The sequence below is a fragment of the Geotrypetes seraphini genome, chromosome 10, assembly GCF_902459505.1.
Source record: "Geotrypetes seraphini chromosome 10, aGeoSer1.1, whole genome shotgun sequence".
NCBI lineage: Eukaryota > Metazoa > Chordata > Amphibia > Gymnophiona > Dermophiidae > Geotrypetes > Geotrypetes seraphini.
The window spans coordinates 47,734,605-47,748,179 of record NC_047093.1 but is presented as its reverse complement, the minus strand read 5'-3'; the positions used below and the strand labels follow the sequence as shown (position 1 = coordinate 47,748,179).

The window sequence follows — 13,575 nt, the reverse complement described above, 5'->3', positions numbered from 1 at the left end:
GCCACCTCCCTATCCGAGAGTTCCAAAATCGATGTAATATTGGGCGACTTCTGATCGTCTTCTTGTGGTCTTAATTGTCCTATCTCTTTTAGGTAGATAATACACCTGAGAAAATGGTGGTAACAGGTCCTCAGATATTTGCAGAACTTCCATCATGTAGCGTTTTTAACATATCTCTAGGTGGTATCGTCGCTACTCTCGGAAAATTAATCAATCTAAGATTGTTCAGCGAAAAATTTTCCAAAGATTCTATTTTCCTTCTCAAATTCATGTTATCTCTTACTAGGGTTTCCGTGATTTGTTTGGGTATTACAGTTGAGTTTTTAAAGTTCTGTAACTCAGTTCTAAGATTTTTAATATCAGTTTCTTGGCTATTAACTTTTTGCTCCAGCTGAGCCAGCTGGGGCTTAATTGATTTTGCTAGGTCTGCCACGAGATCCCAGATAGAATCCAACGTTGCCTCTCGGGGCTTCTGCAATGTAAAGGAAATCTTTTGCATTTCAATATTCTTATTCTCACCAACTGGCATCTCCTCCTGGTCAGGGCTCTCCCGCTCGCTATCCACCCTCAAAGCAGATGAAATCCCTGGCTCTACAGGGCTCTCCTTTGAATTCAGAGAGTCCCGCTCCAAGCTCCCCTTCCTGAGATTTCAACAGCCTCCGGGGAGAAGTGCACTCCGCCTTCCGGTTGCTCCTCTTCCTGTGGGGATCTGGCAGGAGGGGGAGGTGCTCTGGCATCAGGGCTCAAGGTGGTCTCCAAACCCAAGGAGGACACCTCCGTCTCACCATGGAGCATCTCCAGCGGGTGCATCGACGCCGCCGATACTTCCTGCATTTGTCGCAGGAGCTCATCTATAGTGCCGAGATTGGTCTGGCCGGGGCGTCGTGAGGCTGCAACGGCGCTTCAGCCTCTCCTTTTCGGCATGACTCTCAGGTAAATGACTCTCAGCTAACGGGTCCGTCCACCATCTTGGATCCCTGTGACAACCTAATCTGGTCCCTGTTACCATCCACATTCATTTGTAATCCATCTCCTTTCATCCTCATGGCATTAATGACATTTTCTTGTCTTCATCCCTGTGGATTTCCACAAGTTTCCCATTGTTCCTGTCCTTGCATACCTCTATCCAACAGTACTATATGAGGGCTGTTCAAAAAGTATCAGACCTTTATTCATAAAAAATACTCATATTCAGATACAGATACAACAGTCTTATACTAATCTCCTTCAAAGTAGTCCCCTTGGCCTGCCACACACTTCTTCCAACAGTTCTGCCACTGTCAGAAGCAGCGCTGGAACACCTCTTTTGAGATTGCTCACAACTGGTCCGTCGCATTCTGCATGATGTCTTCTCTTGACTGAAATCTGGTTCCTTTTAGGGGTATTTTCAGCTTGGGGAAAAGCCAGAAGTCACACGGAGCCATGTCAGGACAGTAGGGAGCCTGAGGAATCACAGGAAACTCTGTGTCAAATATGAAGGATGGGCAGGTGCATTATCGTGATGGAGCTGCCAACTGCCCACTTTCCACAGGTCTGGTCGTTTGGTCTCACAGCGTTATGAAGATAACTCAGAACCTCTTGGTAGTACTCCTTGATGATGGTTGTGCCGTGTGGTGCATACTCATGATGAACCATGCCACTGGAGTCAAAGAAGACGGTCAGCATGACTTTGACATTGCTGCAGACCTGCCTTACTTTTTTTGGCCTCGAGGATGTTGAATTCTTCCATTGTGGTGACATCAACTTGGTTTCTGGGTCATACCCATAAACCCAGCATTCATCTCCAGTGATCACTGTACTGAAAAAGTTGGGATCACTGTTCAGTCTCCAGCATGCCGCGGCCAAGCTCATCTTTGCAAAAAGTAAATTCGACCATGTCTCACCGCTCCTGTCTAAGCTTCACTGGCTTCCGATTATCGCTAGGGTCCACTTTAAATGCGCCTGCTTAATTTTCAAAATCCTTCACGGCATCCTCCTTCCCTTCATCCCACTCTCTTGGAACTCCTTAAATCTTAATACCACCAGACCCACTCACAAACTAAAATTATCCTTTCCTTTATTAAAAGGCATTTCCCGTGCAGGAAAACTAGGGACCTCCCTCCCCTTCAGATTCATTGAGCTCTGGAACAACCTTACCTCCGGATCCTGAGCTCTCTCCAACTCTTCCGCAAACATCTGAAAACCTGGCTTTTTTCAAAAATGTAATACCTACCCCATCTTTGGCATCCTAAGTCCCCCAAATATCCTTCTCACTATACCCTTTAACCTCATTGGAGTTCCTTTCTCTCTCAACTCTTGTAAACCGTGCCGAGCTCTACGATTGTGGAGATGAAGCGGTATATAAACCTAAAGTTTAGTTTAGTTTAGTATGTCCTGTGTGATCTCCAAACGGAGTTGCTTCTGCTCAATCGTTAGCAGCTTTGGCACGAACTTTGCTGAAATTCTCTTGAAGCCCAAATCCTCAGTCAAAATGGAATGAACAGATCCAACACTGATGCTCGCCTCATATGCAAGTTCTCTGATTGTGATTCAACGATCCTGCATCACCAGGTTCCTCACTTGGTCAATGACGATCTCATTTCTGGATGTTGAGGGCCTACCAGAATGTGTTTCACTCTCCACTGATGTGCAGACATCTCTGAAGTGGTTGTACCACTCCTTTATCTGTGTGGTGCCCATTGCTTCATCCCCGAAGGCCTGTTGAATCTTGTGGATCGTTTGCACTTGGGAATCGCCAAGCTTTACACAATTTAATGCAGTAGTGTTGTTCAACTTTTTCTTTTTTAAAAATATCTTTACATCTTGCATCAAGTGTAACAATAATTAACATTGAAATTAAATACATCACTTGAATATCATATTTAACATTAAAACATAAAGTTTTAACCCTTCCCTCCCACCCTTACTATAACATATGTAATCAGATATATTTTATAAAAATTCTTTTCTACTGATCTAAACATGTCATAAAATTCAGAAACCCCCCAACCCATCCCCTCATTGCATTGAACTTATAATGAAAAAATGGTATCTATTCATTACAATAATTTATCAATGGCCCCCAAATCTCCTTAAATTTATTATAATTTCCTTTTTGTATAGCTATTGTTCTTTCCATTTTATAAATGTGACAAAGTGAGTTCCACCAAAAACTATAATTAAGTCTACTCCAATTCTTCCAATTACTTGTGATATGTTGTATGGCAACCCCTGTCATAATCAATAACAGCCTATTGTTTTTAGATGAAATTTGGCTCTTTGTTCTCATTGACATACCAAATAAAATCATGTCATACGATAATGCGACAGGATTTTCCAATAAACAATTTATTTGGCTCCATATTGATTTCCAAAAGGCCAAAATTAATGGACAATAGAACAGTAAATGAACCAAAGTCCCTGGCTGGAGATGACAGTGCCAACATCTATTTGACTTAGAGCTATCCAACTTTTGTAAAAGAACTGGGGTCCAAAATGCTCTCTGTAACAAAAAAAAAAAAAAAAAAGTTTATCTCATAGATGCGGACACTGTACATCTCATTCTCCAAGACCAGATTCGTGGCCATTGAGACGCAGAAATTTGTTGCTTAATCTCAATGCTCCAAATGTCTCTGAGACCAGTTTTTGTTTTTTTATTCATAAATCCAGATATCAATTTATACCACTGTGCGGCCTGATGTCCCAGGAAGTCCACCTGAAAGCATAAGAACTCCAAACTATATTGATTATTAAGATTTTTCCATTCAGGGAACCCCGCCTGAATAGCCTGCTTCAATTGCAACCATCTAAAGTTTTGTGATTTATTAAGACCATATTTATGTTGCAGCTGTGAAAAATCAAGCAGTTTACCATTAGAAATAACATTGTTTAAGATCCGTATACCTGCTATCATCCAATGTTTCCAGATGACTTTAAATCGCCAATTTGAATCTTGGAGTTTAGCCATATAGTTTGATTTGTCGATTTATATATTGGGATATCTGTTAAATTACTGATATATCTTAATGTTTTCCATGTATCCATTAATATTCTATTTTCTTTATACAGTCTAGGCATTTTGATACTGAGAACATGACATAATCGTAAAGGAAACATGAGTTGCCATTCCAACCACAATCAGTCTGGGGTATTTTCAGTGAGCTCTGGGAGGACCCAATACATACATGGGTTACGAGCGGAGTTCTGCAGGGGTCGGTACTGGGACCGCTCCTGTTCAATATATTCATAAACGACCTGGAGACGGGGACGAAATGTGAGGTTATCAAATTTGCAGACGACACCAAGCTCTGCAGCAGGGTTAGAACCACGGAAGACTGTGAAGACCTGCAAAGGGATCTAACGAGACTGGAAGAATGGGCAAAAAAGTGGCAAATGAGCTTTAATGTAGAGAAATGCAAGGTCATGCATGTAGGGAAAAAGAACCCGATGTTCAGCTACAAAATGGGGGGATCATTGCTAGGGGTAAGTAACCTTGAAAGAGACCTGGGTGTGTTGGTGGATACAACAATGAAACCATCGGCACAATGTGCATCAGCCTCAAAGAAAGCAAACAGAATGTTGGGTATCATCAAAAAGGGTATCACGACCAGGACGAAGGAAGTCGTTATGCTGCTGTATTGGGCAATGGTGTGCCCGCACCTGGAGTACTGTGTCCAGTACTGGTCACCGTATCTCAAGAAGGACATGGCAATACTTGAGGGAGTCCAGAGAAGAGCAACTAAATTGATAAGAGGTATGGAAAACCTCTCATACGCTGACAGGTTAGAAAAGCTGGGGCTCTTCTCCCTAGAAAAGCAGAGACTTAGAGGAGACATGATAGAAACCTTCAAAATCCTGAAAGGCATAGAGAAGGTAGACAGGGACAGATTCTTCGGACTTTGGGGAACCACAAGTACAAGGGGGCACTTGGAGAAATTGAAAGGGGACAGGTTTAGAACAAATGCTAGGAAGTTCTTCTTTACTCAGAGGGTGGTGGACACATGGAACGCGCTCCCGGAGGTTGTGATAGGGCAGGGCACACTACGGGGGTTCAAGGAAGGTTTAGATAAATTCCTGAAGGACAGGGGGATTGAGGGGTACAGATAGAATTAGAGATAGGTTATAGGAAGGTTTAGATAGATTCCTGAAGGATAGGAGGATTGAGGGGTACTGATAAAATTAGAGATAGGTTATAGGAAAAGGCAGGGATCATTGAACAGGTCGTGGACCTGATGGGCCGCCGCGGGTGCGGACTGCTGGGTGTGATGGACCTCTGGTCTGACCCAGCGGAGGCAACTCTTAGTTCTTATACCCTGGCACAAAATATAGGCTTAATGATACCTATAAAAATTAGGAAAATTTACCCCACCCTCTGTAATTGGCTTTTGTAAAGATACTAAAGCAATTCTAGGCATTTTACCCAGCCAAACAAATTTTGTAAGAATACAATTTAATTTTTTATAAAAGGACCCCTGTAAAAAAAAAACTGGTATCATACCCATTTGATAACAAACCACAGGCAATATCATCAGTTTGATAGTATGAACTCTCCCCCACCAAGAAAGATGTAAAGGATTCCATTGCTCGCACATTTCTGTTACCTTCTGTAATAAAAAATTTTCATTCTCTTTCATTGTGTCTTCCAGCGTATTTTTTATCCAAATACCTAAATATTTTAATCCATCCTCCTTCCATACAAAGGAGAATGAGTCAAACAAGCCCTTTGTTCAGTGCACATTAAGTGGAAGAATTTCTGATTTGCTCCAATTTATCTTATATCCTGAAAATTTTCAAAATTTCTCTATCAATTCAAGTAAGCATGGAATGGGTGTTCCTGGATTTCTCAAATGAAGCAGTATATCATCTGCATATGCAGAGACCTTGTATTCCCGATCTGAAAAGGAATACCCTGTATCTCCTTCACTTGCTGTATAGCTAATAACAAGGGTTCTAATACAATATCAAAAAGCAAAGGAGATAAGGGACAGCCTTGTCCAACCACCCTCTGCAAGTTAAAACGCTCTGATAAATTATTATTAATATACAATCTCGCAGCAGGGGAGCTATACAATGTTTGAATCATTTGTATAAATCCTGGATCTATGCCAAACCAATCTAATGCTTGATACATGAAGGTCCATTCCACCCGATCAAAGGCTTTCTCTGTATCCAAAGACACAGAAAAAGCCGGATCATTCATGGCTTTTGTTAAATTTAACATGTGAAAAGCCAATCTGATGTTATTAGATGAATGTCTCTTAGCAACAAACTCAGTTTGGTGCATATCAATAATAAAAGGGAGAGCCTTAGCTAAACGTAAAGCCAATGTCTTAGCTAAAAGTTTTCCATCTACATTGATTAGTGAAATAGGCCTGTAATTTGAAACCAAAGTGGGATCTTTGTTTGGCTTTGGCAAAACTATAGTTAATGATTCTGCCATAGTACCTGTAATGCAATCCTTAGTTGAGACTGATATAAATTTAATAAATGAAATAATAGGGTAATTTGAAATGATTTTTAAAACTCTACTGTTCAACTTTTTCTGTTCTTTTGTCAAAAAAGAAAATCCGACTGCGCTCGGTTACACTTCCTCACTCATCGGCAGTCTGCTGGCAACTGACAGCTTGTGTAGGCGGGAAAAAAATTCAACCATGCCTTTAGGGTGGCCTACATACGTGCACCAAACCACGCCTCCGTAGCTTTATTTGTTTACGCAAGAAAAATTAAGGTCTGATACTTTTTGAACAGCCCTCGTATATTCTTGGTGGCTCAAACAGATGCAGAAGGATGGAGAGGAAGTTGAGTGCATTTGTCTGCTGCTGCACATTGTGCTTCAATGAGATTTTTAAACTTTGCGTACAATGCCTTGATTAATCCAACCTTTTGAGTTCTTATGTCAAGCTTTTCTGATTTTCTGGTAATGATTTGCTCAGTGAAGCATGTCTTGGAGTTGCTGTCCTTTTCGCCCTATTTATCCTTTGCACCTGACTTGGTATTTAGTCTCTTCGTTTTTGCTGAAGGTGTTTTCTTCAAGGAATATGAAAATTAAACGGGTGCAAACGCTTCATAAACTGGATGTTCACAGAGTGCTTTCGCACTGTTTGGAAGCGACAAACACCTTCCTGAAGTCTTTGTCTTGATATGGTTGCACACGTGAGGGGGAAGCAGCTTCCAAGCCTTTGGCATGCTGGATTAAGTCAACAATTGAGGCAGTGTATGTACATCCTTGGTTGGAAGTTAGTAACAGCTGAGCACAGCTGCTGGTTCCTTGCGTCCTCCTGTGATGGATCATTTCCAACTTCAGAAACAATTCTGAGGAAAATGAGGTCATGGGGAGGGGCACTCAAGAATGATTTGATGGTTTCCTGATCAGAGGCAAGTACACGTCTGTTTTATCATTCCCTTTGTGAGAAATTCCCTAACCCCTCTGTCTGTTTTAATTAGATCGTAAGCTCTATTGAGCATGGATAGTCTCTTACATATTTAATGTACAGCATTACGTACATTTAGCAGTGCTATAGAAATTAGTATTTATTTATTTAAACACTTATATCCCACATATCTGAAATCTGTGTGGGTTACAACAACACATTCATAATTAAAGCAATACAACCAAATAATAACATATCAACATACAACCTCAATCCTATAACTTAAGGCAGATAAAAGTCAGAATACAGTGGTACCTTGGTTAGCGAGCATAATTCGTTCCAGTAACATGCTTGTAATCCAAAGTGCTCGTATATCAAAGCAAAGTTCCCCATAGGCCATAATGGCAACTCGGATGATTCGTTCCACTGACTTAAAAGGTACATCTCTCTCACACCCCCCCCCCCGACCCATAGCCCTTCTTCTGTCTTCTCCCACTGCTGTCCTCCACTTTGACACCCCACCCCATCCCAAGAACCGGCATTGCTTCTCCCCCGAGGCCACTGGTGCTGCTCCCTCCCTTCGTGACTGAGATCGCCTCCTCCCCCACTGACTGGCCATGTGCTTACTTTACTATTCGTGCGCTGGTGCTGAAAGTGCCTGCTGTTGGTTCTATGCTGGGCTGTTGCGGGGCCTTGAGCATCTGCGCATGCTCAAGGCCTTCTGGCTTTCACCCTCTCCGAGAATCTTATGAGAATCATGGAGAGGGTGAGAGCCAGAAGGCCTTGAGCATGCGCAGATGCTCAAGGCCCCGCAGCAGCCCAGCATAGAACCAGCAGCAGGCACATTCAGCATCGGCGCACGGATGGTAAGGTAAGCTCTTGGCTGATCAGTGGGGGGAGGAGGGAGGTAGCAGCACCGGTGGCCTCGGGGGAGAAACAAAGTTGGTTCCCAGGGTGGGGAGGGGGCTCGCATATCGAGTCAACGCTCGGTTTGTGAGTTAAAGTATGCTCGAGTGTTTTGCTCGTCTTGCAAAACACTCTCAAACCGAGGTTTAACTGTATATCTAAACTAAAAGCTGCTCAACTCTGAGAAAGCATGTCAGGAAGAAAAAAAAAAAACATTTTCAAACTTTTATGAAAAGTCAAAAAAACAGGAATTAGACAAATTGAATCTTGACGCGAGTTCTATTATAGAGGCCCTGCCACCCCAAAGATTCGAGAGTGACTTATAGTTTTGGTTATAGAACGAATGCAGTGAACGTCCAGGGACATATGTCTTCAATAAAGAAATAACTACTTCAATTAACAATCCATGTACCGATTTGTATACCAGGGTCAGTATTTTAAATTGAACTCCATGTAATTGGCAACCAGTGGAGCTCAGCAAGTAATGGAGAGACATGGTCGTAACGAGGCAATCTGCCAAGTATCCTTGCTGCAGCATTCTGAGCAATCTGTAGTGTTCTTAATGATTTCTTTGGGAGACTACATAGAAGGGAATTACAGTAGTCCAAATGCAGCAAAACAAAACATTGTAGAAATTGGCGGGGATAATAATAAATCTCGTAATTTTAAAACCATCCTGATCTTTAAAAATTTATTTTTTACCACTGATGAGATATGACTATGGAATTGTTGATGAATCTTAGAACAACCCCCAAACTCTTGATTTCTTGCTGTATTAAAATCTTCACTCCCGTATATAACAAAACTCGATGGGGCTCTGTCACCACCGGTAAGGGAGAGCCACAAAATCTTTGTTTTGGACATATTTAGACTAAGACAATTCAAAGTCATCCATGTTTAATTTCATCCATATAGGAAGACAGCAATCAAAAACCCTGCACCCAATCAGCAGGAAATTAAAAAAAAAAAAATTGAAGGTCATCTGTGTAAATTTGGTATTGTACTCCAAGATCTATGAACAATTTACCAGAAGAAGAAGAGGCTGCAGGACTGGTGGCCATTTTGGCAACTGGGGGGGGGGGGGAGCAGTGGGTTCATCCATATCACTTCTGGGCTCAGCCTTTGGGAGGTCCAGATGGGGTCCCTGAGCCCTATTTGGCTCCAATATCTCATCTTGCTCGTTAAGTAGACTCTGGTGAAAAGAATGGATCCCTTTCAGGTGGGGAGACTTTTTTTGAATGTTTGGAGAGCACCTCCTGGGGGCCAGGTGATGCATGGGGGACTGGGTTCTTTCTAGGGCTCCTGTGGTGGCAAAGCACCATCTTGGTGATACATTTATTTTATTTATTTAAAAATTTATATACCGCATAAAAATTATGCAGTTTACAAAATTACATGCAAACATATTAAAAATACTAAAACATGTTTCGACAAAACAAACACAATAAAACATTAACTATCATTATTAAACCCTTTTTTCAAATACATCCTATAAGATGGATAGACAAAATCCCATAAAAACATGAGCCCCGGTTTCGATTCTGAAGCATGCTCTCTCCTTGGAAGGAGAAGGAGGAATGTTCCCCTGTCAGTCATTTGTTTTGATAGGGGGAACTTTCTCGCCTTATTTGACTAGAGCCCTTGGTATCTTGGCTCTCTTCTTGAAATAGGACCCTAAACTATAAGGTCTAGTGGAGCTCCACTACTCACCTTTCCTTCTTTCTAGAGAATTCCATTAGCCACCACCGTCTGGCATCTGTCCGTAAACCAGTTTTTAATCCAGTTCCACCACTTTGGGTCTTAATTTCAACCTGTCAAGTTTTTTCAGGAGCCTCCTATGAGGAACCGCGTCAGGCTTTGCTGAAATTTAAGTAAATTATATCTAGCATTATTCCTCGATCTAATTCTCTGGTTGCCCAGTCAAAGAATTCAATCTGATTCATCTGGCATAATTTACCTTTAGTAAAACCATATTGCCTCGGAGCTTGTAACCCATTGGTGATATGCTGTTTACTGTGTTGTTAACTTTTATGGTGTCCTGCGTGCAGCCAATATTTCACGGATCTTAGCCTTTTCTTCAGGGCTCCCGGATTTCCATTTACCTCACACAGTTTGAGCTGTTGCTTCCTCAATCTCATCAGAAGCTCATCCTGTCAGGATGTGGATGAGATCGAGGAAGCAACAGCTCAAACTGTGTGAGGTAAATGGAAGTCCGGGAGCCCTGAAGAAATGTCTGCATGCAGGCTACCATAAAAGTTTAACGGCATTGTTGTTTAAAATCTTAGTCCCTTGAAAAGAACTTTAGTGGTATAAGGGTCATTTTAAACAGAAGTTTTTTTAGAGTCAATGATGTGGCGGAGGTGGTTTGAGCTTTGAGCTCTACTGAATTAGACGTGAGGCTTTTTCTTCCATTAGATTTGACTTTCAGCTAACAAAGTGGAGTATTTTTGAAGATGTTTGCTATTTATTAACCCACTTCTACCTAATTGAAATTTATTAGTGATTTTAGAACTGGCATAATATGTTCTGATCTAGGAGTATCAGATATTAGCTGTTGAATGGACTCGAGTTTAATTTTAGGTAGGCCAAGATACAGCATATTACAATAGTCTATTTGTATTAGTATGAATTATTGAACCTCTGAGCTCCCTCAGTATCCTGGTATGGTCCCATTTGGTCCCATGGCTTTGTCTACCTTCAGTTTTTCAAGTTGTTCATAAACACTTTCTTCAGTGAATGGTGTGGTATCCACTCCGTTCTCATATGTAACTTTGCCCCCAACAGCGGTATAATCACAATTGGCTGGGATATTTAATGTTTGGCAGAGTATTACAGTGGTGTTGGTCCCCACTGGAGGCCTTTTTGTCTATTACCCTCTCAAGACCTGGGCAATCAAGGTGGATCTGATCCTTTCCCCCTGGTTCAGGGGAAGGAGATCTGTTTGGTGGCAGACAGTGCACAGTGGTGGCCTATATCAACAAACAAGGTGACATCAGAAATTGGAAAGTGGCCTTGGAGGCCCTTTATTGCTGAGCAGAGGCAAATCTGCAAGTCATGTTGGTGGTCCACATAGACTTCCTTGGCCTTTCAGCTCCTTCTGGACAAGTGAGAGCAGCTGACCTTTGTCCTCGGGGCCTCGAGCAGCAATGCCAACTTAGAGCACTGCTTAAGTCACTGGGGAGAGTCAGCCTCCCAGGAGATAGATGCCTTGGTTCAGCAGTAGACCAGGATGGAGCCATTGTATGTCTGTCTTCCCTGCCTTCTGATAGGCTGGGTGCTGCATAGGATAGCATCTCATCCCTTTCGTGTGTTTCTGGTAGCCCCAGACTGGCCTTGAAGTCCAGGCTACACGGATCTGGTTCCCCTTCCCAGGGATTGAGGCTTGCTCAGGCTGAGTCTGATGGAAATGCAAGATCATGGCCCTTCTGGTTATGGTTTGGCCCTTGAAAGGCAGCATTTAGCAAGGAAAATATTTTCTTCTGCTGTGATTTCCACTTTGTTTAAGACCTGCAAGCTTTCCACTTCCCTGCCCTATATCTGGGTTTGGAAGGTTTTTGCGATCTGCTTGCTTTTTCCTCAGAAGGCAAAGATTTCTTGAGTTTTCTCTTATTCCTGCAGCAAAGCTTTGATCAGGGATTAGTTTTAAGGTTCTGCTGGTGTCCCTATCTTATTTCTTGGGTAAGTCCTGGGTATTTCCCTTTCCACACATGGAGACATTGCTTGATTTCTAAACGGGGTAGCTCATTTGTATCATCATATCATTTATTCCCTCTTAGGATTTGAATTTGATGCTGAATGTTCTTTTGGGTCTGCCCTTTAGATCTCTAAGATCAATTTTGACCAAAGACTTCACTCTGAAAATTGTTGTCCTGGAAGCAATTTAATTCATTGGGAGGATTTTCAGAGCTTTAGTCTCTCTCTTGTTGGGACCCCCTGTCTCCTTAAAGGAACTGGTGTCTATCCTACTATCCCTTTTTTTTTTTTTCTTCCCAAAGTGATCTTCCTCTGTCATGTGATATCAGAAGGTTTGTGTGTCCTCCTTCATGAAGCTTCACAAGCTGGACATTACAGAGTTCTGTTCAGGTACTTTTTCTCTTCCATGGCCCTAGGAGGGGGTAGGTGGCATTCAAAGCTTCCATTGCATACTGAGTCAAGGCAGCATGTCGGGGCATCTATTAGGCGGCAACAAGGTCTTTGCTCCATTCGTTTGTGACGCTTTACCGACTGGATGTGCTAGCCAGAGCCTGTTTGGACTTTGGCAGGAGCTTTGTTTCCCCCCATCTAGTGAATCTGTGGGCTGTCTGCCGGTGTCAGATGGGGTAAGGCTTCTGTTTAGGTGGGCAGTAGATGCTGGTTCGCGCGGGGAGGGGGAGCGTTGGTGGGCAGGGGAGCGATGCTCGCAAATTGAGTCAACGCTCGGTTTGCGAGTCAGGATTTGTGAGAATGTTTTGCTCGTCCTGCAAAACACTCGCAAACTGTGTAACTCGCAAACCGAGGTTTGACTGTATATTCCAGGGCATTGATTACATTGACTGCTGTGGAGAGGGAGATGACAAAAACAGCAATGAAAATTTTAGAAAGGTTGATTTTAGCTGTTAACATTCCACTGTCCTCGTCCCTTTCCTTCATTATGCCCACCCTAAATATCTTTATTTACAGACATACTTACCCAAAATCAAGATGAACCTATTTTTTTTACAGTAGGCATTTGGGGATTTGATGTTACCTGTTGTGCACTGGAGAGTATTTGGCACTTTCTTTTCTCTTTCTCCTTATTGTGATTAGTGCTGCCCAATTCGGGGGAAAAAATTTCGATTCGATATGGCCTATTGAATTGATTTTTTTGGGCGGTAGCCTTTTCAACAGTCCGCCCCTTTTACCCTCTCCAACCCCACGCTGGTGCTTTGGTGTAAACAAAATAAATTGAAAAGACTTTTCCTCTCTCAGTTAGGTCCTAGCTAACCAGCTAACAAGCTCTGGCAGGATACAGATTTCAAATCTGACATTGTAATCACAAAATAGAAAATACAATTATTTTTCTACCGTCCACTGCCTTATCCAACATTCCCCCCTCCCCCCCCCCCCCCCACGGTCTTTCTCTCTCTTGCCCCTCCTCTCTCCCTGTCTGTCAAACCTCTCTATTCCCATCTTTCCCTTCCTCACCTCCATTATCATGGGTACTCGCCCTCCTGTCCTCAGAGATAGCATTGTGAACAGGTTGATTGTGGCCTCTACTGCCAGGGCTTCCCTCTGCTATGTCATCAGTGGCATCACTGATGATGCAGCAGAGGGAAGGCCCCAGCAGGGCAGGCCGTGAGCA

At 42.6% G+C, this 13,575-nt stretch overlaps 1 protein-coding gene across 1 annotated transcript in view; it reads left to right on the top strand.

Annotated features, from left to right (window-relative positions):
- Window positions 1-13,575, top strand: part of LUC7L3 (LUC7 like 3 pre-mRNA splicing factor) — a 79,085-nt gene that overhangs the window by 4,946 nt on the left and 60,564 nt on the right. The gene's annotated exons all lie outside the window — the stretch shown is intronic.